This window comes from Numida meleagris, chromosome 4, assembly GCF_002078875.1.
Source record: "Numida meleagris isolate 19003 breed g44 Domestic line chromosome 4, NumMel1.0, whole genome shotgun sequence".
NCBI lineage: Eukaryota > Metazoa > Chordata > Aves > Galliformes > Numididae > Numida > Numida meleagris.
Genome location: NC_034412.1, coordinates 4,515,654 through 4,543,025, shown reverse-complemented (window position 1 = coordinate 4,543,025; position 27,372 = coordinate 4,515,654). Strand labels below are relative to the sequence as shown.

The following is a 27,372-nucleotide window of genomic DNA, read 5'->3' as shown; positions in this document are numbered from 1 at the left end:
TCCCTTCTAAAAAACACTTTTGAGGTCGCGCTTACCTAGGAGTTGTATCTGCTGTAACCAGATGCTGTAACCGGCCGCTTGTTCCCCAGCCATTTTAAACCCATCTCGGTCAGATCTGGGGTTTTCCCACCTCTCTGTAGATGTGTGTTTTCCTCTGTTCACGTTACAGATGTGGAAAGAGCAGCTCACTGCGGTACTCGCTCTGCCCCGCGGGCCCCTCTGCTGTGAATAGAGCAGCTCTGCCTTTGGGACGGCAGCGAGGCGAAGGCCAGCTTGGTTGTGCTTGTGGCAGAGGTGGAGGTGTCCTCAGCCAGTCTGCCTGCCCGGGAGCCAGAGCCCAGCTCTGGGGAGAGCAGCATGGAAACCTCCTGTTTGCACTGATAAAACATGTGGTTGTAGCCTTTTGATGGCGGAATGATACCATGGGTTCTGAGAAGTGACTCTTAGGATCGCAGAAAGAGCAGCTGGGGAGCAGCAGCACAGGAGGCTGCTCTGAAGAACTGAGTTTTGTTTGCTTTGTTTCCTTCCTCTGCTCCATCAGTCCTCATCGCTCCCTGTGTGCGGGGTGGCTGTGATTTTTGAGGGAGGTGAGGAAAGCCATAGCAGGGTACTTCTCATAGCAGCAGCTTCTCCACCAGCCTGGCCCAGAAGTGCCACAAGAGAGACTTCCAGAACCACGAGTGTTTCACAATTTCTGGTTCGGTGTAGGTAGCATCTTTTTTTCCATGGATCACATGAAGCAGGCGCAGTACAACAGACCACTAATCTCTCAGACTATTAATTAATTTAAGACGTTGCCTCTAGAATATCCAGCATGGTGATTCCGTATGGTGCCTGTTGATGGATGGCTTCCAACAATCGCATCCCGTGGGCAGCATAGAGGTCAACTCTAATAAAGCTATTTGGAGTCCCCAGTGTTTGATGCATGGGAGAGGCTGCAGGGCCCTCAGGCTGGACCATGAGGTGGTCATTATGGTGCCATTAGGTAGCCAAGCACGATCTTTGTACTTTCAAGCAAGCTTTCCTTTGCTCAGGACTGCAAGGGAAGAGAGAGATTGTTCTTTGCTGCTTAACAGCCCCCCTGTGAATAGTTCAATTTTTGTTATACGGAGAGATGGTGCTGGTTTCTCTCTCTGGTTGAACTGGAAGCTTTGCTTTATTTTCTAGTGACCCTGCATCGAATGGTGCAAACTGTAAACTGTATTTGCTACAAGGCCAAGAGCTCCAGTGCAAGGCATGGTTGCACTATGGGATTTTTGTGCTCCTGGATTTTTTTGTTAATGTTTAGAGAAATGACTAACATGCATAGAACACATTGGGCGTAGGGAGTCAAGCCATTGCCTCGCTGTTTTTTAGCACGTAGATGATGACTGGAAGCAAAATGGTAGACACAGAAGTTGCTGGAAGTTTGGATATGGTGTTAGAGCATTATGAGAGAAGACTTCTTTTATTGTAGAGTATTATTGCCATCTATCTCCACTTTGCATTAGATAGCAAGCAAAAAGTCCTTAAATACAGTGCGTACTTAGACTGCCTGGTTAAAGCACATTGTCAGGGCTGCAGCTGCTAGCCCCAGCGAGCATGAAAGCTGAGAACAAATCAAAACCAGGTTACTCAGAAGCACCATCCAGCTTGCTCAAAACCAGGGGAAACTAGTGCTTACTGTGCACTGAATGCATTACCCCATGTTTTTAGGCAATTGTTTTGGTGGCCCTGGGAGTCAACATGCAGCAGGGGTGGGAGGCTGGGAGCAAACCCTTGGGGCAAACCCATGCACAGCATAATGGGTAGTGAAGCACTGGTGCAGGTTGTGCAGAAGGATGGTGCTGGATGCCCCATTCCTGGGGGCATTCAAGGACAGGCTGATGGGCTCTGAGTACCTGGTCGAGCTGTGGTGTCCCTGTTCATTGCAGTGGGGGGTTGGACTCCGTGGCCTTTGAAGGTCCCTTGCAACTCGAGTGATTCTGTAATGCTGTGATTCTATGATCACTTGGCTGATGCAAGGCTTCTCAATACTAAAAGAAATTGGAAAGTAGGTCAGGTGGTAACCATCAGCGTTCTCATCTCACATAGTTTCCCAGCGTTGAACGGGGAGATAAATGATGCCAAGATTATACGCTCACGTGCTGCTTCCTCGCCCCAGCAGGACAATGCTCGGCAGTGCCGCTGGCTTTGAGACGCTGCTCTCATTTACAGCATTAGCAAAGCTTGGTTTTACAGAGTGCAAGATCCAGCACTATGGGCCCGCTCCATAACCACACAGTAACTATTGATTGTTTAATTAGCTGGTAAATGCCACATAATCGCTATGCCATTACGCAGCATCATTCTGCACTCTGACTTAGGCACGTGGGACATGTGTGCTGCTGGTTCCTGAGCGTGTTCCTCCGCTGTCACTGGAGTGGCACTGGGACGCTGTGGGCTGTCACCAGCCACCGGGTGAAGAGTGACGCTGCTTTTCCAATTGCTCTCCTCTACTCTGTGTTGTGGATGTTTGGGGTATGGTATATGGGGAAAAAATGATGAGGAAGTTTAGTGCTTGGCAGCCCTGCCTGTGGCGGGGGGCTTGCAACTAAATGGTCTTTGGGGTCCTTTGCAACTCAAGCCGTTCTGTAGTTCTATGAAATGTATCCCAAGGTCTTCTGTTGGGGCTTCTTGTTTGTTACTCAGCTCATGTGTGCCTGAAGCCAGTACCAGTTCACCTGGAGGCGAACCCCCAGGAGGTGAAGATGTTGAGGTGTATGGGAATGAGAAAGCAAATGAAGAATTTGAAATTCCAGCAGCCACCTGTGGCTGCCTCCTGGTGACGGCATCTCTGGGTCTGCAGGTGCCGAACGAACCTGGATAACGTGGTCCTGCCATCCCTGCTGCTGTTCACCTGCTTCTTTAGCACCCAGCACCTCGGGCACTGCTGTGCATCCCGCTGCTGGACAGGGAGCAGGTGGATATGCTAAAGATAGGGAAAGATTTCTTTCTCTGTTTTGCATTTTTTTTATCAAGGGGAGGTATGAGAGAATAACTCCTGCGCAGGCTTGTGCCGTGTTAAGCCTGCCCATGGTCTGGCTCAGCCCTGGTGGGAACAGAGACTCTGCAGGTTCCCAGGTCATTATTAGCAGTTCAAATAATTAGCTTGAGTTGAGAATGACATTAATTGTTTTTAATAATTGGTTGTTTTATTGTCTCTCTTTCTGAAAGACTGATGGTCAATAGTTTGATAATTAATCACTGTTGCTTTTAGCCCAGTGGAAGAAGTTACCATGCTGCACAAAATTATTATTTCCTGCAGACTGTTGCTGTAAAGAATTAATCTTAGCTGTGTACACAGCCTTTGTAGCTGAAAGCTGACTGCTGTGCCTTGCTAGAGAGGCCCTGCTGCCTGCAGGCTGCCTGCTGCCGCCTCCCCGAGCCATCTCAGTGCCTGTCCCGTGGTCACTATCTCTGACCCGTGGCAGCCAGCCTTTGCATTCAGAGGGGGCATCTTAAGCATTGCACTTCTCCCACCTTCTTGTTAGTTTATAAAATGGACTGGGCATTCCTCGAGCCAAATGTGTTCTTCTAGTGCCATACCCGTGGCTTTGGGTCACTACCAGTTCTCAGTTTCTTCTTCAGGACTCACCCGTGCTGCGTGGCACAGCAGGCTGCAGGTGTAACCTCATCCACGTACATGTATGTATCTGCCCTGTGGCGTGGTCTGATGGACGCTGCAGGCTGAGGCCCTCTGGTTAGCTCATTCCCCCGCGTTCTGGATAATACAAGTCTGAGTGTGGGGTTGGTGTGAGGGACGCTGCCCCACAGGGTACCCCTGGGTCCTCAAGGTCGCACAGGGCTGTGTGGATGTGAGTGGATTTATAAGACTTACAGGCTGCTTTATAATCCTTCCGTATTAGCAGGCCGGCATTACGCACTAAGCCATTGCTTCCTCTGGGCCGGCTCCCAGCACTGCACAGAGCACTGCCCAGCAGGGTTTGTGCTTCTTGTGGGGCTGCTGGCTTGTGGGTTTGTTCTGTACATTTGTATCACTCCTCACTGGGGCATGGCTGGGCTCGGCTGGCGTGCTGCTGCACCGCAACGCACACCGGCTTTATCAGAGGGAGAACTGGCAACCTCAGCTTATCAGGTTCCTTGTGATGTTAGCTTATCTCTAGAGGAGAAGATCCTTCCCTTGCTGACTCAACTGCTGCGTGTGTTTGTGTGTTTCTGAAATGTGGACTTGTTGTGGGTCTTTTTGTTCTTTTTTTTTTTTTGGCCATACGAGCAAGGAAGTCTGAACTGGAAAACGATGTTTCATGTCAAAAAATAATTTAAAAAAAAATAATAATTAAAAAAAAAAAGAAAGCTTTGTTACCAGAGCAACTGGTACACGGTGTGCTGCTTGGTTCTCTGAATGCGCTGAGCACCCTCAGCCCGCCCTCCCCCCAAGAAGCCAGCCCACACACACCTACGTGCCAATATGTCACACTCACTTCTCTGCCTGCTGCATAATGCGAGGGAAAGGTGCTTTTTACATTTCAGCCCTATGGAGCGCGGCTTACAAAAGGTGATTAAAAATGTTCCCGAATTAATTTCTCGTCTCCCTTTTAATCTTGATTCCCTCGCCCCCTCTGCAGCCTGCAGTGGGAAGGGCAGGTGGGGGGCAGGAGCTGCCCTGCGTGTCTCTGCAGGGACGCCTGGGCACGCTCCTTGCGTTGCTGCGTGCTCTGCTTCTGCAAACACTGCGCAGTCTTGCAAGGCAAGAATATATCTGCAGTGGCACAGGGGGAAGACAGCTGCCTTTGGAGATGCTAAACAAAGCCAACAGCGTGCTGCAGAGGGCAGGGACGTGGTGGTCGGTCTGGCAGCACTGTTTGGGTGGGTGCAGCAGGAGGAAGAGCCCTCTCCTTGCCCTGGTGGGGTTTAAGGATGCTTCGTGCAGGCATCGCTCTGCAGAGCTCCTGAACAAGCCCTGTTTCCAGTACACCCTTCTGTCCCTCAAGAGCTACTGGTCTAGGAGCTCAAACCTGTCATTTTGGGTCTTCTGTAGAGAAACCCAGTTCACTGGTCAGCAGTAATGCCCCAGTATCCACAGGGCACCTGATGGTGGACCAGTGCTGGTGGATGTATGACCTGTTCGGTGCAGGTGGACCCTCCAAAAAGCAGAAAATAGGCAGCTTCTCAGGCGTGGGGTTGTACATTGCTCTCCTGTTCAGGAGGGACAGCTTCCTGTCCTGCAGCTTTTGGTGCTCTGATCTCTGTAATGCAGGATGTTGTAACAGCACAACCACGGCCAGTGGGTGAGGTTTGTTTGCTGCAAGGCTCAGCTGCATTGCTGAAGGATCTCCTATTAGAATAAGTTGATCTGATGCCCTATAGGGAGGTGAATGGGGAGGGTCTTGCCGCAAGCAGAGGCTGATGCGTGCTGATTTGTTGTTGTTGACTTGTTTATAATATCTAATGAGTATCAGATTGGTGTTGGTGCCCGGAGGTGGTGTGTTGCTCCCAACTCTGGAGCTGGCAGCTGCAGCTAAAAGGGCAGCAGAGGTCTTTTCAGAAAGCTTAGAGAAGGGCACATGGGGAGCAGCATCCGAGCATTGGCTCATGCTGCACATTTGAGGCTTTCACGGTTGCCAGAGCGCTTATTTCCAGAGATGTTTCTCGCCTGTCACTTTTTGCATCTTTTCAAATTTTGATGCAGCCTGACTTGCAGCTGACACTGAGGGCCTGAAGGAAGGCGATGCCAAAGGGCATCCAGCTGGAGCTCAGCATCGTCTTCGCCGCAGCGAGAAGCATGGCTCTCAACATCCTCAGTCTGTTCTTAGGTTTACCTGGGAAGCCCTTTACGCTAATTACTTAGATATGGAAAGTGCCAAGCAAACATAGCCTTCTCCCAAACGCTTTCCCCTCCCTTCACATAAGAACAGTGGCTTGGTGCAATCTGTTTTTTACTGTTTAGGTCTTTTTCCTTCTCTCCACTGGTGCAGGCTGTGTCGTACAACCTAACCTAACCTTTGGGCAAAGGTTTGGTCCAGAAAGCACAGATTTGCAAGATGTTCCTGTCTTTTTGCGTTCAGAATACAGACCTCTCACTGTACTTGAATGACTTTGCTCTTAAGGAATGAGCATTGGGTACGTTCTTTTTTCATGCATTGCTTTAATTTTCTGAGCAGAAGCAATGTGAAGTGCAGGACGGATCCAGCAGAGTCAGCTGTGGCCACAGGTCTGCAGCAGGATCACAAATTGAGGTGCTGAGTTAGACCTGCTGAGCATTCTCTTAGCATGGGTTTCTACTTGTGTGGGTGTTTGGAAGGAAGGGCTGTCGCAGCCTCCTGGGTTGCTGGGTTCACGTCACTTGCGTGATTGGGAGATTTCATGGTTGAGCAGCGTTGGCTCCAGCTCAGCCTCCACAGCGCTCTCCTGCAACAAACCTCAGGCCTTTCCTTGGCAGGTGGAAGTGCCTGTGCTGACGCCAGGCCTGAGAGAAGTCGTCCAGCCTTCCCTGCCCTGGCGGACCCTCTGTGATGCAGCTGGGGTGGGTGTGTTGCTGCTGCACCCCAGGTGGGCAGTGTGAGCCCCGTGTTCCTTCCTCACCTTCTACAGCAGCCCCTGCTGTTTCACTGAGCACTTGCAAACCGTGCAGGCGAGTTTGCAACATGAATAGCCTTCTGCAGATTATTTTTTTAATCCACTTTAAGACTGAATCTGAGAGCAAGCGTTACTTGAAGTGACCTCTGTGTGCGGGGGCAGAGAGGGCAGGGAGCTAATCCAGCACAGTATGTTCATAATCGGGAACTGTGGAGGGGGGAGAGCTGCGTAAAGGATAAAAATTGGATTTTGGATTCCCATAGTTAATTTTTCAGAGGTGCCCACAGCCCCCAGAAGCTGTGCTGGCTTTGTTAGCTCTCCATGGGCGCCTTATCTGGACCAGCCCCATTAGTGCAGCGTGGTGGATGTGATGCTTCGCACCTGCTGCAGGGAATGGGCAGTGCCACACACCGCTCCTTTTCCATCACGTTTCAGTGGATGTTTTTGTGTAGGATGGGGATTTTTTTTTTAAATAAGTCTGGCTATTGAATTCCACATAAACAAATAGTGTTAGCTTGTTACAGTTCTTCTATTCCCTTGAGAAATAGTTATTAACAGGGTCAGTGTGAAGAAACATAATTTACGTTTGTCTGCATAGCATCTAGATCAAACAAGAGCAGGCTTTGTACTGTACAACTGCTACATTAAAAGAAAACAACAACAACAAAAAAACTCATGGATGCTTCCTTATTAGCTAAAAAGTGTGATTCTTCTCTTACAGGTTAGTATTGTGTTTGCCTTGAAACAACTGCGGTGCAGTTGGAGTGTCAGCTCCAGGGTGGATCCTCCATATGGGCGAGTAATGGAGGGTGTCTTCAGGGATCCTCAAGGGGATGGGATGGTGTAGTGGTGACCTATGGTGACAGAGAGTGCAGAGAGGGGACATACTGGGGAGACACCATCGCCTGTCCTGCCAGGGCTTGTGGGCTTAGCACTGTGTTGGCAGGGGTGAGACATAGTCTGGCAGGCACTTAATCCCCTGTTTATGCTTTTTTGGTGCTTTGCATCCCCGTTTGGAAAAAGTCTTTCAGCTGATAAGTCTTTATGCTAATACTTTCCTTGGTGTTGCAATTTGTCCCTGAGCAAAACCATTAGTTGGGAATATGATGCCTCATTAAGTACCTAACTTGAGCATTCAGAAGTCTACGGCCGACCTCCTTCCTTGCAGCCTGTTAGCCTCTCTAGTTCGAAGCTGATACGGCCAACATGAAAGGCTGGAAATATATCTTTGTTTTGTGGAAGAAGAAATTCACATGTAAGCAGCAATTTGTGTTTAATAAAAATTGCACATGCAGCTGGACTTGCCATTAGCCTCTGTTCATTAGTGTAGTTATTGTTACAGCCAGAGCGGACAGTGCTGCTGGTGCTGGGTGGAAGTGCCTTCATGTTGCTGGGCTTTGGGGATCTTCTCTTCTGCACTTCAATTCAGCAGATCCAGGATTGAGGCCAAAGCCTTTCTTCTGTACATAACTAGTAGAAAGACAGCCAGTTCAGCAGAATTTCTGTGAATAGCCTGTTCCAGATGAATTGTGCATCTGAATGCCGATAAGGCTAACTCAAGGGGTAGTTTGCAAAAGAAAATTGAAATCTTATGTTAGAAGAGCGAGCTTCTGAAATGGAACACAGCGTTGCAGTTCGGGACTTTTGAAAAAGCATTTTTACTGTAGTCACGGAACTGCCTTAGAATGAAGAAAACTGAAGTAGTGACCCACGGTGCAGAGGTGCCTCATCCAGCCCTACCATTTGCACAGTTACTTGAAGTCCTGCAGCAGCCGCTCAGCGAGCACATCCCTCAAAAGTCACCTGAGAACAGTGGTTTTTTTAATTGACAAAGAACAGCATCTGTTGGGATAGAGAAGCTGTGGCACTTGGGTGTGCTCAGAAGCACTTCAGGCATGATGAGCTGCTCTGCCAGGCTGTAGTGGGATGGAGATGGCCTTGGTGATGTTGTAGCAGTAACCTCATCCCCAGAGTTAACCAGCAGCTGTGGTTGGATCCACGGTCTGATCTGTCCTTGCAAAGCCAGCACTGCCAGGGCATGTTGTTCCTTCACGCTGGTTGCTGTGCATCTCCCTGGGCATTAAATGGATTTCCATGCACGCCGTTACGCTTGCATACCAGATTGTGCAGGGCATGGGAGTTTCAGATTACAGGTTTTTGCTTGTAGGAATGCATCAGGGGTCCGGGGAGAGGCTTTCTCTCAAGTGATGTGTTTCTCATCAGGCAGGTTGTCTGGCTGATTTGGGTTTTGTGAGTTGTTTGCGCAGAGCTTTGCTGTAGACTACACCCCACTCACTTGTTTGCCAGGTTGGCATGCCCTGTGTGTGATGGTATTGCTGTGCACCCAGGTTGCAGCCTGTGAAGGCTAACATGAGATTTTTTTGTGTTTTTTTTTGTTGTTGCTGTTTTTGCATTTGCCTATAGCTGAAATTTGGCATAGCCAAGGAGATTTGTTGCCTCTTTGAGCGCCTCCACTCTTCGAGTGTTGGTTTTTGTTCTCCTCTTGGTGACCATTCACAACCTATTTCAGAAGGCACTTGAGAAGAAATAAGCTAATTATATCATTTAATAAAAGATGTGAGAATACCAATTTAGGGAACGGCGGCAGTGTGGAGAAGCTGGGTCTGAAGAATGTGATTTGTGTTGCATGGGAGATATTAATCACGTCAGCTCCCAGGAGACGGGTCTGCCAGAAGGGCGGTTGTGTTGGATGCACTGCTCATACTGAAATTAGGCTGTGTACAAGAGCTAATAGAAGCAGAAGAAAAGATTTCTAGCAGAAGGGATCAATAACGTGACAGCATTTACATTCAGAATTAGAAAAATGAAAACAGTTATAGGCAGGGAGAGTGTATTAATAAAGGAAAACAAGTATTTGTTGCCACCGGTGTGAAATGAGGTAATTTAAGAGAAATGCTCTGAGTGCCTTTTGTCACAGATGATGCCCTTTGTTAGATTCCCAAGCAAGATGGAGTTTGCGACTTTCAGTTTCAGGGTTCTCAGATGATCAAAATACCGTGGGGCAGTCTGATCATATAATACTTCACTGGAATGAGGTCATCAATAACTTTTGCCTGGGTGTGATTTACGCAGTTGTCAGTGTCTGAATTGCCATAATATGTCTCTGCCTGAGAAGAAATGCTGCATTTGGAGGAAAAAAACCCAAAGCGGCAGCTCGCTGGGTAGCTGGCTCTCTGCTAATAATGGATACAGAAGAGTGATGACTTGTGATCCATTCAAATAGAAATGCTCAGTGTCTAGAACTAGAGGCATGGAAGCTGTTACAAGGTCAAGCAGTGTCCTTTAAGGAGAAATACCTGGTGAATATTGTCAGCTGCAGATAAGACATCTGCAACATCACGGAAAGTACATCTGAAATTAAGATTAAAGGTACTTGTGCTTGTACGGATGGGGAAAAAAGAAGATAGAGGCAAAGTCAGAAGAAAGAGGATTAGCTTTTGGTAGGTGATAGATGATAACTCTTGCAAGGAAAAGATTTAGGCACTGAAGTGCTTAGTGACCTGGGGAATTTTTAGAGGTTTCTGTAGTTGCTTCCAACCTACAATTTTCAACAACTCTAAATTGTTTGGTGTTGAACCTCTCTCTCCACCCCATGCATCTGTACATGCATGCTGTCTTCTGCTGCTTGATAATACAGGCCAGGAATCCAAAGACCAGAGGCCCTGGTCATCCACGCTCACAAAGTCTGCTCTAATTTAAGATGCCCCAGTTTAAGTGGAGGCAGAAAAAGGACCCGACCTTCAGCTGTGCTGCCGGGCCCCTTCGTTGGCTGACATGCCCTGCAGGTCAGGGTGCTGGGAGCTTCTGAAAATGAAGATCTCACATCTCAGTAGATGTTTGCAAATACCTGCTGCAGTGATGGGGGCAGAAGGCTTTGCTGGAGATCCTGCAACAAGCTTGCAGGAGAAACTGGATCTCTTGGTTCTTGAGTATGAGTCAGAAATAGTATTTCTTAATATTTCAAAGAGGGATATACTGGATGTGTTGTCAATCCCACCATGCTGAGAAATGCGTTTGTGAAAATACATTTTGGCAGCAGTCTCTCTGATGGGAAGGCCTTGAGCCTTTATTGCCATGGCAAAGGCTTCAGATGTGGGAAAGCTGGCTTCCTATTTCCAGCTTAGAGTGATCCCAAAAGGAAAAGACCTCCCTTGATGCAGAGCAGGGAAGGCCCATGTGCACGTTAGGTCCTTTGGACCTGGCGTTTCTCTTCTGCCTAGGGAAATCACCACAACCGAAGAAAAACTCTGGTTTTCCATTCAAATTGGACTATTCAATGCAAATGTTTCTTACAAGAAACATCCAGGAAGTCTAGGGTTTATTCCGTAGTGGAAGACAATTGTGTTTGCAAATCTCAGGTGTTTTGGGCAGCTGCTGGTGGTGTCCTGGGGTTGCCCATGTGCGTTTCCTCTGCAGCAAGACACATGCTGACTCTGGGTTTATCAGGTCTGTAGGTACCTGGGCAGCTGGAGACCTCACTAGTGCCTGGTACGTAGCTGACCTTTCATTTTGCTAGCAGAAAATGAAGATTAACCTTGAGATCAGCAGACTACAGTTAAGATTGGGTAAAAATAGACACAGAAGCTGGAAGGGAGGAATATTGCATCTTTTAAAGATCATGTACGTGCTACTGATGTACTGATGACCACCTGAGCTTGTGGAGGCATTACCTGCATGAGGATATACAGACTACAGTGACCTTCTAGGTATGCACCCATCTCTGTCCTCTGATCTGCCCAGACTAGTTTTATCAAAGGGGTATAGTGGTTATTTTTAATCTAAAGCAAGCATCAGAAAAATAAGCTACTATGGTTTTCAGGGTTCTGTTGCAAAATTTTTTCAGGATTCCTTGGCACTTGGTTATTAATGAAGCATTTGTTCTGTTTGCTTAAAACCCTCCCAGCTGCTAGCATACGTGCACTATGCAAATTATTTTTGGTCTGGTTAAATAATGTTTTTCTAGGAAGGGGAATAACTGAAATTGGTAGAGGAAAACGAGTAACATTAACCCTCTGTAGGCTGTTCCCTCATTAATTGTTTTGACCGTCGGGCTCTTGTGGTGGAATCGCGTGCTTTGCTGTCGTTAGCAGGCTGGAGGAGCCTGACAGCGATTTGGGACCTCTGCTTGAATAGTCACGTACCCCGAGTGCTTACTTTGGGTGGCAGTGGCCCAGAAAACTGCCAACATCCTAATTAACACACTTTTTCAATGGACAATATTAATATTCATACTATTATACTGTAAAATGAGTAATTTGAATAGACAGAATGTCTTGCACTCTCTTGATCTCTTGTGGATTAACCTACAAAAGGCCATTGGCACTCATTCTTTCAGGCCTTAATGGGTATGAAGGCTTCTAATCAAATCGTGCAAAGCAGAGGTACCTAAAAATGGGTAGAAATGTAACGCGTTTGATAGGAATGTTGATATTTTGTTAGAGCAGCTACTGAGATGTGAAGGAAAATGTTTGTAATAGATGAGCACCTCAGAATGATGGAGGAGGAAGGCAGCTCTCTGGGGTGACTGGTCCCACCACATCCATCTAAATGATGTCAGCCGAGCAGCAGTAATGGAGAGGTCCCGCAGCTGAGCCAGGGCTTAGAGGGGAATGGTGCTGAAAGGGAAAAAGCAGATATATGTTTGACTGGGAAACAAAAGGCTTGGAAGGCCAGTCATGTTTTATTGATGCCCACCATTAGGGGCTACCGCAAGATGTACTGCCGATTCTAGCAGAAGAAATGGAAGTGCAGCAACTACTGCAAAGGAAAAGAGATTCCCCAGGAGGAGAAAGCGGAGGCACGGCTGAAGTAGGAAACAGTGTATTTAACAAATAGACTAAGGGAGGTGAGGATTGCAAGGTATGCTTGGGTAAGCACCTACTAATTTGCTGATGGGTCCTGATTACTGCATTTACCTGAGATATGGGCCCCATAAAGGCATGAACCGTCCTTTGACCAACACCTTCATCCCATCTCTCCTAAGATCCAATTGACCTTGAGTCCTTGGGGAAGGAGGAATTGGCTTCAGGGTCAGTATCGAGAAGCAGCTGCTGAAAAATGAAGATGCAGCACATCGACAGCTCAGCATTCGATATTGAGCAGGCCTGGCCCCCCTTGCCTCTGGCTGTGGGGAGCAAGCTTCCCAGCAGCTCCATCCTCTAAAGAACCTCTGCAGGTGCAAACAGGAGCAGCACAAAGGAGAGAGGCCCATTAGGTAGCAGCAGGTCTGGCTGTGGTCCCTGCAAGGTTTGTGTTGCTGCACATCAGTCTATCTTCAGCAGCAGAGGAGAGGATGGAGAGGCCTACCTGAATGCGGACAAATGATATTGTGTCTCAAAAACATTCTGCTTGGGCTCAGAGGGGAGTTAGATCACGTTCAACAGAACCAAGGGGATCCTTTGAAGAAGTGATCAAAGCAGCTGAGTGATCTGGCAGCTGCAGGCATGAGTTATATGGGCCTGGGGTGGTTCTGGTAGCGTCCCACAGCCTGGTGTGGGGACCTGCTTTGTCAGTGGGCCTGGCACTGAGTACGCTGGGTATGACTGCTGGCTGTTGTATGTTGTGGCCTGGTGTGATGGCACTGCAGATGTGGTGGGTCCTGTGCAAACTCTGAACATGGACATGCCTTTGCCCTGTAAATACTGACTCTGTGGTACCTCAAGAAAAATGCTGTCAGGTGTTCCCATCCATCCTGTAAGTGTTTTCCCATAGATACCAGCCACAGTGTGGGCATTTAGTCTTGCTCACTCTGTGAACTTGATTTAACCTAAAAAAGAAAAAAAAAAGTAAAATAATTAAGATGAAATGACAAGAAAAAGAATGTTTCAAACCTGCGCCAGAGGTTATGGCACAAAGGAACCCACCAGCGAGGTTTGAGACATCGGGCTGCCTTTGGCTGGGAGATAATGGAAAAATTAGAGGCTTTTAAAGCCTGGGTCAGTGTCATGAATCAAATGCTAAAAACCTGCTTCGTTACTGCAGCTCCAAGAGAATGAGTGTGCCTCCTGAAAGGAATTTCTGTGACCAAATAAGTGGAAAATAACGAGGCTCTGTGGCGTCCTGGGGCTGCCGCCAGAGTGGCCGTGGGGCAGCATCCCCACCAGCGTTGGCTTTCACACTCTATCCCTTTGGACAGAAAGTATTTTGGCTTAAACCATAAAGCAGCGCTGTTAGGTGGGAGGCAGGAGAGCAGGGCAGCGCTGGCCCAGCGCTGTGACTCACTGGCTGCTCCTCTCCTGATGCACACGCAGTGCTGCAGCATCACTGCTCTTTTTTCATTACTGCCTCAGTCTCCAGGCTCAAGCTGCTTAGAGTTTCCCTGGAAATTTTGTTTTCCCTCTTTACAAGAAAGACATTTTCTGCAAGATCCTTTGCTTTGGTGCTGGAGGAAGAAGGAAACTCTTTAATCCCAGATATTCAATATGATAGTTTCCTGGTAGAAAGAACTTCTTTTTTTTTTTTTTTTTTAAAAAAAAAGGAATATATATTCTCCTTTTTATTTTGGGTTGCTTTTTTTTTGAGGGAGGCTTGCCGTGGGATGTGTATACACTTGCAGTCATGCTCTTGGAGATGTGCTTTGTTCTTTGGTTTGCACTGGAGGGCTTTGATTTGTTTGTTTTTAATGGGGTCTCTGTAGAGTGAGCTGCTCGTTACACAGCCGACTGTTGGACCTTGCCATGAGGACAGTTAATTAGAGGTCTTCCAGGTGCCCCTTTTTCAGTTCAATGTCTTTTCCTGCCTGTGCCATGGCCCAAGGTCAGGCACTTGTGCTCGGTGAGGAACGCAAGAGTGCCCTTTGCAGGGCCAGCTGATGGGCAGCACGCGTGGAGATAACGATGCCCTTATCTCCCTGCCCCTGTGGGTCTCAGGAGCGCAGAAGTGAACTGCTTTATCCTCATTTCTATTATTTTGACAGATTCTTCTTACTTCCTCAGGGGCTGTAAGCAATCCATGCCCTGCTGCAGCACAGCTTGGGATAGGCCGGGCAATGGAAGACAGTGGGAGCTGCATTGCCTGCAACAATTAACTTCCTTTGTCCCCACCCTCCTTCAGCTCTGAGGCAGCTTTTGCATTCATACCTGTTTTCTCCCATGTTGCTGTGAGATTTGTGCCAACGGGTCCTTTTTGGAGAATGCCTGGAGCAGAAATGTGTTTTCTTATCCCTTGAAGCTGAAAGCCATAAAGAACAGAATGACTTTAATGAACAGACCTTGCAGAATCACCACCTTGAAGCTCTAGCTGCTCATGTGAATCAAAACCTGCTGAAAGTAGGTCATATAGTAAAAATGAATTAGGTTTACTTCACATTTTATTGACTCTGCCGGTTTTTCATTCATAGGGGCTTATAGTCAGGAATGTATCTTGTCTTTCTAACCCTCAGCTTGGGTAAAAAGGGCAAATTCTGTTCTTCATTCTCACCCTTCTAGCCTGCGTGATTGAGGTTGCCAGGGATATGATGGATGCACTTTCCCTTTTCCCCATTTATTCTTCTGCATTAAAGAACTGCTTAAGCAATGACCAAATTCCCATGGTGTGTGCACAAGTGGGAGTTCAGCCTGGTACAAGGAATTTGTGCAACACCTAAATTCTGGTTATTTGATCTTGCTATTTGTTCCTGCATGCAGGGGAGGAGCAGGGACCAAGCTGTGCCGATGCATTTGTGGAGCTTGTAGCACAAATGCAGCAAATGTTGCAATCCTGGGAGTCGGACTGGAGTTTTCTATTCACATTTGGGTTGCATTGATTATGCTGTTGGTCATTTAGCCCCATCTTGGTAGTTTTGGCAGCGTGGGACCCCTGCAGCGGTACATTGCTTCCCAGAAATCTCTGAGGATGGGGTCGGGGGAAGCCGGTGGCTTTGGGTGATGAAAGGCCGAGTATTTGGGAATGTTAAGAGCAACACTGCGTTAATTTTCCTGAAGCAGGCAGGGGTTGGTGGTGTGGGAGCTTTCAGCCCAGCGTGGCCGGGGGTGGGGACGAATGCCCCCCCATCCCAGGACTGCTGATGACTGTTGATGTGGCACACCTGGCTGGGTGCAGTCTTGCTGCAGAGGTTTGTGCCTCCAAGGTTTTAGATAAACGCTGTGCTGTGGTTTTCTCTCTCCTCCCTTTGGTAAATGCAAGCCAACACCGTTTTTGTTTTTGTTTTCCCTTTGAGCTGCAAGCTCTTCCAACCCAAAGCAAACGCTACGACTGGGTGGTCGGTGGCACGTGGCGTTGGAGCAGAGCTGGGGGTAACAGCTCGTGTCTGCCTGGGGTTTCTTGTCTTGTTTGCAAGTCCTTCCGACTCCTTAGCAGCAGTGAGGGCAGAGCTCAGCCCTGCTGTCTCAGCTGCAAAATCTGAAGAATTGTTTAATTTGTAACAATTAATGCTTGGTACAAAGTGTGCCCATTGGACAGTGGAGCAGACCAAGGCCGGTAAGTGGGATAGCGCATACGAGTGTAACTGCGAGAGCCAAAAATGTGCTAGTGTAGCAGACGTCTCATTTAGATGAGCTCAGGAGGACTTTCCAAGAGGCCAGCTGATAGGATGCATGCATATCCCAAGTGTCACAGAAATACCGCAGGTACACCTGCCACAACAAGCACCCACATTCCTGGAGTGAAAACCAGAGCGAACAAGGTTTGTTTGGTGGCAAACAAATCCTGGAGATTTCTGGATGTGATGTTTCTAAATGATCCAGATTTCCAAAGCTGGGAGAGTTTGAGCCACGTCCCTGAGGCAGTGAGTGAAGAAGGAAGGGACAGGAGCTGGGCGGGGAAAGGGGAGATGCAGTTCAGCATTCAAGCACCAAAGCCATGAATATTGAGCTTTGTTGGCTTACTGCAGTTCGGATGGCCTCATCCTTCAGTGCTGGTGCCTCTCAGGCTCCTGAAGTGGGAATTAAATGGACTGATTAGAATTCAGGAGTGTAAAAACATGGGTGCAGCTCTGTAAGTTTGTTTGTCCTTTTGATTGTAGCTTGCAGTGACTTCTTTCAGTATTAGCTGTGCAGAGAGGAGATGTCTTTCTGGTGCTAAAGAAAGAAGTGGAAACCATAGGCAATAATGGAAGGTGGCTGCTGTGACTGGTGGCTGGGGCTCGCTGCGGAGAAGTCATGGGAGCTCAGAGCTTTGTCTTCTGCTGTCTGGGGCTGCGTTTTCCTGTTGGTGTTGAATAGTCCAATCTCAGCTTTAGCAAGAAGCTGGGAGGAAGAGGATGGAGAGAAGGAAGAAGAGTTGGGGCAGTGGGCTCCCATGATGCAGCATGTGCATGTGGTATTCATTTAAAACAGGTTTCTTTTAAGGGAGGCGTACAGTAACGTAGACCTGAGATTTTATCTTGTGTTTAGGATTTCTAACATAGCTAATGGCAGATCTGTAAGTGATAACAGCCTCTCTGATGATCGATGATTTTCTTTTTTTTTTTTGCCTGCCTTCCTATCTTGTCTGCCTGCTGCGGATGGTACATACTTTATGGGGAAAAAAAATCCCCACTGATAAATTAGGATTTGTTTTGCAACCTTCTCTTTGCAGCTACAGCTTACTGCTTTGATCTCTGCTGAAGACCTTTATCCAGCAGCAGAATATAAATCTTCTCTACTTATGGTTTCATAACTTAAAGAAATACAGCCTGAAACTGTCTGGGTAGGAAGTGGGAGTCCACGCTGGTGCCCATATGCACAGCACAGTACTAGTAGCCTCTGTCCTTTTAATTACTGCTGGAGCAGCCTCACGTAACCAGTATCACAGCTTGAAAGAATTAAACTATTTTATCTTGGGTAGTACAGTGTGATCTACAGACGAAGGCCTGTAAGTAAACCACTATTCTGCTCAAGAAAAGACCTTCATTGACTATTATGTGAGTAATAAATCTTTCATTTTCTCTTAAGAAACAGTAATTACAGAAGCTTCAGCTGTGGTGGGTATCTACTGCAGACAATAAATGCCTGTCCTTCAGCACATCATCAGCATCTGCGTGATGGATGCTGGTGTGGACTATAGCATTGAGATCATAAAAATACTTTCTGTAGTACACGCTGGCAGCCCTTCCTTTAGGCCTTGGGAGTACAGGTTGGGATAGTGCTCTGCGTGTGCAGGAACGCATCTTATTTGTCACACTTCTTTTCTTAACGGTCCCAAGATATTTTTGCTGTCGGGCTCTTGGTGACTAGCAGTGAGCTCCGAGGAGATAAGCTCCTCTCCTCAGTAGGTACAGAGCTGCCTCAGCACTCACAGCAAAGGGAGCTGACCTCTTCCATTGCTTCGCCAGCAAATCTGAGCAAACAAACCAAAGTGGATCGCTGGGAGCCATAATCCCATTTCATGGCATGGAACTGGGCCCGTGCCGTTCTGACACACAGCATTGTGTGGGTTTTTTTGTTGTTGTTTTTTAATCACTCTTATTCATGCAGCTGCTGCTCACTGTGGAGCACTGGGAGGATCCTCTCTCCCAGGAGGCAGCAGGCCTTCCATGGCATTGCTTGATGTTTCCAAAAATTGTCTTTGGGATTGGTTGCAGATAGGCTGTTCTCAGATTTTCCCCCCCTTGTCTCAGTGCTTTATAGTCCCAAATGCATTTGGTGACAATGGAGAGGGTTGGCCTGCTGTCTTGAGAGGCTGCTGGAGGTGAAAGTGCTGTTTCTCAGAAGGCTCAGGTTGATCTGATTTCATTGTAGTCTTATTAATTACAGCAAGCCTTTGATTCACCCAGAAGTCAGAGCGAATTGGGGTCAGGGTATCAGGCTGTGTGCTGCCTGCTTTGGCTGCCAGCACAGGCTTTGGCCCTAGCACAGGCTTTTTTCCATGCAGCATTCACATGCTTGAGACTTGAAACCATCTCAGTAAACATCTCAGCGATGCGTGTGCCTTGTCAGTGCTGCAGGACGCTCTGCCTGGGTCTTGCCTGTGGTTCTGGGGCTTTTAAAAGGACTGCAGTCGGGCAAGCAGATGCTGTGCTGTGACCCTGAGCCTTTCTCATTCCCTCTCTTGCAGGCTGCTCTTAAATGGCTCTGCAGTGGGGGTACAAGAAAAACAATAGTGGCTTGAGGAAAACAGCAAAATAAGCAAACATCCAACGCTTGTATTTAGTACTAGCCACATTTCTTTTTTCCCTTTACTCTTTAATGGTATTGGTTCTAGTTTTTTGATTGTTTGTCTTTTGTATTTATTTTTTATTATTTTTAATCTTTCCCTAAGTGGAATTGCCCTAGGTGCAGATTCTAGCTTTGTGGTGGTCTTACTTGGCAGCCCAATTCCCTGCTAAAACTTGTCGACAAATTACAGCGTTTAACCTGCAGCATCCTCTGGTTGCCATAGAACAATTCACATAAAAGTAGAAAACCCAACTTTCTTCTTTAACTTCCCCTGTACGGGAAGCCGTGCAGAATATGAAGGCATAGCAGGTCTTCCAAAGGTGTGGGCAGTGAGAGCAGCTCACCATGCTCATATGGCAGCCACACCGAGTGCTCACTGCATCCTCTGCTGTCAGTGCTGGGCTCTGGTGCCCTGTGTCCTCTCTCTGCCTGTCTTCTGGAGATGGAGCTGATGAGGCACCGTTGCAGCTGTTGGTTAAATCCCAGGTTGAGCTGCATTGTTCCCCACAAGTGAGTGGAAGTAACTTGCTGAGATGGGTCCCTAAATAATTTACTTTTGGAGGAGCCCTGGGAAGCAGTGAGGAGGGAAGTGCAGCGCTTCTCCTGCACAGCAGAGCGTGGAGGAAAATCCCCGCTTCTTTTTCAATGGTAAGAACAAATCTTGCAGGCTGTCCTGATTTCCTCCAGTGACTGGTCTGGTCCGTTTCATATTACCCAGTGTTTTTCTTCCTGTCTGGAGCAAAATCTAGTCTTGCCTTCGTGGCTGGTGACAGATGAGCTCCTGGCATTTCCCGTGATGATTCACTTCATGCCATGCTGATGCATTTGGGATGGCTTTGGGCTCTGTGGTGGTTTGGTGATTAACTGGGCGACTTTCTGAAGGGGCTTTCAGTAGTGAGCCCTCGTGACTTTTTTGCTGTTTGAATGATTGGGATGCAGTCTTGAGAAGCCTTTGTGGAAGGCGAAGCTTTCGGGGTCTCCTTACTAGAAGGATTAGTCAGATAATGCCCAGCGGGCTGTAGCTGGAGAAGACACAGATATATGTGGTTAAATCCCGGGACTAGGACTCAGGAGCTGAATGCTCCTGCGGTTCCACGTGTTTTCAGTATGATCTGCTGTCCTGCCCAGCCTCCATTTTCTCTCCTGTAACAGCAGCCCCACGGGACATTGCTCACTTTCTCCATTCGTCATGTTGTGGATGCCAAGCCCCAGCCCTCCGCCCTGTCCCTCTGAGAGCTGCCCAGCAGTGCGGCCGGGCTCTGGGCACATCCTGGTGCCACGTGCCCTGATGCTGTGGGACAGCTGCACAGGCAGCGCCCTGCAGAACCGTGCTGGGAGAGCTCAGAGACCTCGCTGTGAGGTTCAGTAAGTGTTAGATGGGGAATCTGAGGAAACAAGGTTAACAGGCTGCCTGAAACTGCAGAGCGGACTAATTCGGAGTGGGGATTACAGCTGGGGAGCTCCTGGCACACACGGGTCACCAGCCCAGACCCTGCTCTGACTGCTCACCAGGGGCTTTGCACTGCAAGATGAGCAGCACGGGTGCGAAGAGGTGTGCGCAGCAAAGCCCTGGCTGTATTATTTGCACTTTTCTTGTCCTTGTTAATACCTTAATCCTGGGATTGAGGTTCAAACAAGAACCTCCTAAAAGATTATTGGGTCCTTTTTCTCTTGTAAGCACAGCGTGTATGCACTAGCTGCTGTAGAAGTCGGGAAGCAGATCACTGTGATGAATCACCGTTGTTTTCTCACATTGGTAGAGGAGAATCCTGGAGTGTGTTCAGTTGTTTATTTGCAAGAAACAGATGGACGGAAGGGACCACAAGTGGGATTGGTGTTCTTATATCACCCTGAAGGAGAGAGCAGTCTCTTCCTCACTATTGATGGTAGCAGAGGGGCCTGGGTGTACCTCTATTACAACAGCAGATTGAAACGTCATGAGCAGAAGGTGAGGTTTTGTAGCTTGGTGAATGCCTCCTGGAATTCAGATACAATCACTCCTAGAACAGAGCACTGCAGTTTGATAGCCCTTGTTTTTATTGTAAGTCTGAATTCACTGCTGTTTATGGGAGCGTGGTGAGGACCTGGCGGAGGTGGTGGTAGAGCCACCAGCAGTTCCATCACTCCACGCTGCAGAAGCATGTGTGCAGCTCTTGCTGCCCAGGGCTCTTCTCTGGCAGATGGAGCAGCTCAGGGAGGGGTTGTTGGACCTGAAGATACCGTGGGGTGACAGCATCCATTGTAAGAGTTGGCATCATGGTTGAGGAAATCCCCCTCCCTGACAGAGGGGACTTGATGAGCCACTGTACCTTTGGAATTGCAGTCTTATTGGTGCTCATTGCTTACATGTAGACCAATTAAAAATGAAGAGCAGCACGCACTGCATGTGACACTTGTGACGATGCAGTGATCTCTTGGTGATGGCATTGCATGTAGGTGCTGTTGGAGCTGGGGATCAGTGTTATACAATCATAGAATCATTAAGATTGGAAAAGACCACTAAGATCATCTAGTCCAACAATCAACCCGGTTACATTTGGCTATCTGCAGCTCCTGTTCAAAGATACCAATCTCACACCAAAACAACTTAAAACAGAAGAAAAAAATCTGTCGTGTATCTTTAGAGGAATGGTGTGAGAAGGGTCTTCTGGCTCTGACAGCAGCAGAGCTTAACTCCAGCTGCCTGGAGCTGGGATGAGCCCTGCAGCACCCAGGTGGTCGTGCTCCACCATGGGTCTGCATGGAGCAAAAGGGGTCCTTCCAACCTCTGCCATTGCAGAGGATTGAAAAAGTAGAACATAGGGCACTGTGGTTTGGTCAGTGAATTCAGCAGATGTGAGTAATGCAGAGAAAGTGCTTTTTTTGACCCGAGCTGATTGCCTTTTCCGCCTGAGATAGGGCAGTGTGTAAGCATGAAAAGGACATCTTAAAAAGCCACAGCCGCTCATTCCCCACGTTTGTGTCTTTTGGGGATGAAGCGCTCTGAACGGCTCCCTGCAGCTGCGTGCTGGCTGAGTGCACAGGAGTGTGCCTGAAGCAGCTCCCACTGCATCCCCTTTGCTGTGCTGCGTGCACAGCCCACAGCAGGTCGAAGCAGCAACTGCAGAGCGGTCGGCCTGGCACGAGGAACGCGAGGCTTTCCCAGCGAGCACGGCTGTGCATGACGCGCACCCTCAGCTATGCTCCCTTATGCTTGGCCCTTGCAGCCAGCAGATAAACTTGTGGCTTACAGTAAAGACAAACAGCAGAAGCGCTCCTGTGAATTATCGTGCGTGACATTATTGCTGTGATGAAGTGCCCTGCAAGGACGTTATCGCATCGTTTTGCTCCGTTATGAGGCGGTAAGGGGGGGCTGTGAGAAGGTACCGCCTTTTTGCATTGCACAGTGAGCTTCATGGAGATAATTCATTCTTTCCCAGGCTGATAAGTCACGGTAGAAGTTTTCAAGACCTGTAAAATTAGCGGTAAATTCAAGCTGTCTGGAATAGAAGTAGTTTCCTACGTAACGTGTTGTGAGTATTTAGAAGTAGCGTTTGTTGTAGCCACGATGAAGCAAGGACAGAAGAAAAGCCAGGCTTGGAGGAAGAAGAGATGGCTCTTGGTAGAGCCCCTCGGTCACAGCAGGGCTGGTGGCTTGGCCTGGAGCTGTGAGCAGCAGTGTCGGTGGGCACTGGGATGGATTGGCAGCGTGCCTGCATCTCCACGCCGCTCCTGCAGCGGATGACGTGCAGGTGTCCCTGGGGGGGGAGGGCTCCGCTTCCCCCTTGGCCATCAGCGTTTCGCTTCCAGAAGTGAACGTTTTCTGCCAGAAAAATGTTCCCAGCTATGTTTTTTTTTCCCACCGGCTTCGTGGAAACACTGCGCCTTTCTTCTCCCCGCGTCCCAGCTGGTGCCTGCCCTCCATGCACGCACCGAGTTCCCTCTTAGTCACCGAGAGGCTGGTCGGACGCTCCTGGTCAAAACTGGTTTATATTAGAGAAAAAAAGAGGAATATGCTTTTATGTCATGTTTTTGGTTTGTTGTGTGTTTTTTTTTAAGCCATCTTTACTCGGTGCAAGCCTGGAGTTGAGCGTGACAGCGAACCTCCCAGGGAAATGAATCTGCTGCAGCCTCCGTGTCTCAGTGAGACTCTGCCTCCAAGGCACAGAAGTGCAGGTCCCAGCCAGGTGTGACAAGAGAGCAGAGGTCTCTGGGATGTCTCTGGGATGGGTACTTGCAGCAGGTTTCCCAAAGCCAGGTAATCAGAGCAAACGAGACCCTCATTACTGCCGCTGATGAGGGAACAGCTGCAAACACTAAACTCAATTAGATTATTGAATATCAAAGAATTAATATTTATGAGTCAGGGAAAATAGGTTTCATAAGCGGCAGTGCTTGCTTCTCTTTACCTTTCTAATCAACAAAATAGCTCTTTTTTTATAAGAGATGTTGAAAGGGCCCTGCTTGCACCACTTATTTAATGGTTTGTAGTGAGCCTTGATGGGAAAGTGACCTAGTTCAGGTCCCCAGAGGCGACTGCAATCAAAACGGTTATGAGCAAAATACTTCTATTGCCATATGGCAGTTTCAGGCATTGCACGCACATGTGATCTGCAGCTGCTTTGTCCAGAAATGGTGAGATTTCTGTTAAATAAATATATAGAGCAAAGCAAAAGAGGAGGTGTTTCCATTATTGGTGTTCTTCCCTGCGAACTGGCTGCAAAATGCTGGGCTGCCGGGTGGCAGTGAGCTCTTCCACTGAGCACGTTTGTTCTGTGAGCTGCCCTGGATAATGTGCTTTGGGGAGCTGGAATCCTCCGATGTAATAGAGTCAGTTTTGCAGGTGCAGAGCACTTACTTTTTCCTTATAAGCCCAAGCAGAGATTTAATTGCTGCTCTTCAGAAGTGCAAAACAAGAGAATGTAATAATTAAAGCTGTCAGGGTGTCCTTTCTTTTATGCTGATGCTGATATTAGCTGGTTTAAAGCCTATTTTTAACGTCTGCAGGGTTGAAGACTTACTGTGTATTTTCAGTCTGGTTTATTTGTTTCAGACTTTGCAAATTTTAAGTAACCTAAACTGGAAGGGTGGGGTGGGGGACATCAAAAGAGGAAGGAAGGAGGAAAAATCAAGCAAACGAAATGCAAAATATGTCCATAAATTATTTCCACCTCACTGTGGATTTTGTTTTCTTTTTACGGGCCGGCAAAATCCTCCCTAACTGGAAGCTAAAAAATCTCAAAACACAAAGCGCCGAGCGCCTGGTAAGATAAATATTGTTTTTAGCTTAGCTTCAGAGAATGCCCTGGGTACAGCAGGCAGCAAGAGGGCCATTTTTCTGCTTAAATAGCTCTGGTTTTAACCAAGTTCATCCCCTGACCCTTCTGGGGAGATATCTGTAACATGACTGATGGAAACGAGGTAGTATGTACCGTGCTGATTCACTGCTTTTATATATATATAGATAGTGTGTGTATAAGGAGATGTAAGTAATAGGTGCTTATAGATGTGTATATATATATATATGCCTAGGAAGCATTGAGGGTGAGTTTGGGTGCAAATCAGAGTCTGTATGCTCCTTGGGATAGAAGCTAGGCTTTCATACGTGCCATCAGACTTTGTCCTGAAGTAGGCAGAGCACCTGGCGGTGCACAGAGCATCATCGGCCCTTCGGGGCCTGCTTGTCCTGGAGAACACAGAAGATGTCCTGGAGAACACAGAAGATGTCCTGGAGAACACAGAAGATGGTGTTGCTGGAAGTGCTTTTCAGGTTTCTCGGCACAGAGATCCGGTTCCTGCCTTGTCCCGCTGGTTCCTCGTGAGTGGGTTAGAGCCGCTGTGCTGTTCCTGGCCCTTTTCTTACGCAAAGTATTGGCATCCAAAATACGGATTTCTAATCCTAAAATGACAGCCTGCCCTTTCCTCGCTCTCAATCAGTTAGTTAATCTCTAAATAGTTCCCCAGCTTGCCGTTAGTCACTTTGTGCTATTAAACTCTCGGCAAAACCTTTATCCAGGCATTAAAGCGTGACTGTTAAACGCACCCGCTGGGTTACCGGGCTGGCTCTGAACCTGAAAACCCCAAACAAGGATGGAGCAGCGTTTCTACGAGCCAGCTGCTCGTCATGTTCCTCAGCCCCAGCAGCCGCTGGCAGAGCCTTGGGTCAGGGCTGTTTGTAGGTTTAGGAAAGAGAAGCAGAGAAAGGGAATAAGAGGTTGCTGGATGTGGTTCACTGGTCGTGTCTCGAGCCATCCCACAAAACGTGCACTTCTACATGCAGCAATCCTGACTTTATTCATATTCAGGCAACGATGAGACATTGGAGTCCTGGCGAAGCATTGGTGTAAACCTGACCTGAGGGCAGAACTGGGCTTGGAAGTTCTTCCCTTGAGGTTGGCCAAGGTGTGATGATTTCCTAATTTTTAACCACACTTAAACCAGAACCAGGTTTTCCCTGCAGTGAGCTCAGTTACTCAGCCATCACGAGAGCAAGCTGTTTCTCTAGAAGCTTGATTTGCAGTTGGTTTTGGTACTACCTTTTGTTAAATAGCAAACGAGGATCGTGCTATTAAGATTACTTATTTTTTTTTTCTTCTCCAATACTCAGGAAGCAAGCGGGCATTTCTGCAAGCACCAGAACTAATAAACCTGGTTTCCTTTGTATTTATGTCCCACGGTTGATTGAGTACTTCCCTAATTAAATTAAGTTTCTATTATATCTGCTTATACCTATAGTCTCTCCCTCTGATTACTTCCCTGGCAGCACCGAGGCTGCTATAGTTGATTGGAGACGCTGGCCAACGGGATTAAAAGTGGTTGGAGCCACACTGGAGAAGGGCCGACCTTCGTCCACCACCCAGCTGCCTGTCAATCTTAATTATCTGTGATCACCAGCTTCCTGAGTGCAGTCTGTACCCAGAAAACCCACTGCTGGAGACCCTTGGGGTCCCTGCACCGGGAGTCTTGACACGTGCGTAGGGTGTCCTTATTCCCAGAAGCATTGACCTGCCTGCAGGGGCTGCCACAGCCTGCTCAGGTGCTTGGGTCCCAGAGGCCTGTTGCTGGTTTCACACCTGAAATATCAATTTCTTTTTTTTTTTTTTTCCTTGAAATAATGATAATCTGAGAAAAAAGGGTTGTAAGTTGTGGGAGCCACTCCTGCAGTTTGCTCTCCTGTAAAACATGGCAGTCCTCGGAGCAGACTGGTGGCGGTGCTGCTTTTCCTGCTTAAAATAATGCATTCCTGTTTCCTCCTGCATGAGAGCTTTCAGTACAAGTGTGTCTAATGCAAGGCTGAGAGGGCTCTATCCTAGGACAGCAGGTTGAAGGGTGGAATGAGATGTTCTTCAGTACGTTACAAAAATGCCAAATCCTGACAAGGTTGTAATTCTGGTTGGAAACTGGTCTTCAGTCTGAAATGCCAGGACAGGCTTAGAGGCTTAGAAAAGGCAAGAAAACTAACCTGGCCTGACTGATGTCTGTGTGAAGGTGATACCATGTGAAGTCCAGCTGAAGAGTCCACTGCCACGCTCTGTGTTTTCTGACTGTGAAACAAAACACAGCGATTTGCAGACAACTTTAGGACTGCAGTAAAAAGCAAATTACCTGAAAAATGAGAATCTTTGCTTATTTTGTGCCCGAGTGCTGCAATAGGAGAAGCACAGGTGGGGGTGAGGAACAATTTGCTCTTTGGTTTCGTGCCTTGACTGGGGCAGAGCCCTTCTGTCATCCCTGTCTGTGCCACCCGTGGGACACTGGAGCCCTGGTCATGGTGTGGGCTGGGAGCCGTGGGGAAGGGGAGATAACGGGAAAAAGCTGAGTGCAAGAAGGGGAGGAAGAGGGAAAGAATGCAAATAAACAGGGGAGAGGAAATGGGGAGAAAAAAAGGGGGACGGAGCAGGAAGGCAGCAAGAAATGGGAGGAAGCGGGGGCTCGCGGGGCTTCAAGAGTGAGAGAAAAGCGGCTGTCAGTGCAACACTGCAGGAAGCCCAAACTTGTATTTTTAGGGACTTTACTATAAATATTGGGTCTGGGGGAGGATGGAGAGAAACGACTGCTCTTCCTACCGCCGTCTTCTCCGCCTGTCTTTGTTTTGCTGCTGGCTTTCCTCCTCCCAGCTCTCTGTGCGGGGCAGGAGGCAGGTTGGTGGCACGTGGCCCCGGCAGTTTGTTCCGGCGTTTGTTCACAGCCGTGTGCCACATCAGCAGCCTGGTGACCCAGGGCCGGGTTCGCCTCATGCGAGGTTTTCCTGTAGGTTTGTAAGTAAATGTTTGCACTTCAAGAGGCACTCATCGCTCGGCACAGGGCAGAAGAGCAACCGCTGGTTAATCTAATTTGCATTAAATAGTTCAGGAAAACATGGTGCTTCCGCTGGAAAGGATGGCTGCGTTTGTGACCTACTCACTGCGCTTGCAGGAGGAGAAATGGTTTCAGTTTTCCTTTGAAGCGCTTTCATGCTGTCCAGGAGTTTCAGAGGAGGCAGAGATCTTCTTTTCTGTTGTCACGTTGGGTGTTTTTCACTTCTGCTTCCTGACTTAGTTCTTAGAACTGGGACACATTTACAATAAATCACAGCACGGCGTGTTACTCGTGTTTTCATTGAGACAGATTTTAGAAGCACTTCCAGTAGACTCTCCATTTGTCATCAGCACCAGCCTTTACCGAGTCCCATGTCCCTTGTGATCTGTTGACCCTTTGTGGTTTAAGATCTGGAGAGAGCAGGAGAGGCACTGCAGTAGAA

General features: G+C 48.0%; 1 protein-coding gene and 1 long non-coding RNA gene across 4 annotated transcripts in view; one reads left to right on the top strand and one right to left on the bottom strand.

Annotated features, from left to right (window-relative positions):
• The window catches only part of TNIK (TRAF2 and NCK interacting kinase), a 137,857-nt gene that overhangs the window by 25,616 nt on the left and 84,869 nt on the right, over nucleotides 1-27,372 (top strand). The gene's annotated exons all lie outside the window — the stretch shown is intronic.
• LOC110397405 lies at nucleotides 4,331-26,875 on the bottom strand. Of its 2 annotated transcripts, XR_002437747.1 has the most exons (6): nucleotides 26,699-26,875; nucleotides 26,095-26,176; nucleotides 14,658-14,748; nucleotides 13,236-13,345; nucleotides 12,495-12,629; nucleotides 4,331-12,194 (listed from the first exon to the last, which is right to left on the bottom strand). It is a non-coding gene; the product is annotated as an uncharacterized LOC110397405 (long non-coding RNA). The 2 variants fall into 2 exon arrangements; XR_002437746.1 differs by having other exon boundaries at nucleotides 12,495-13,345.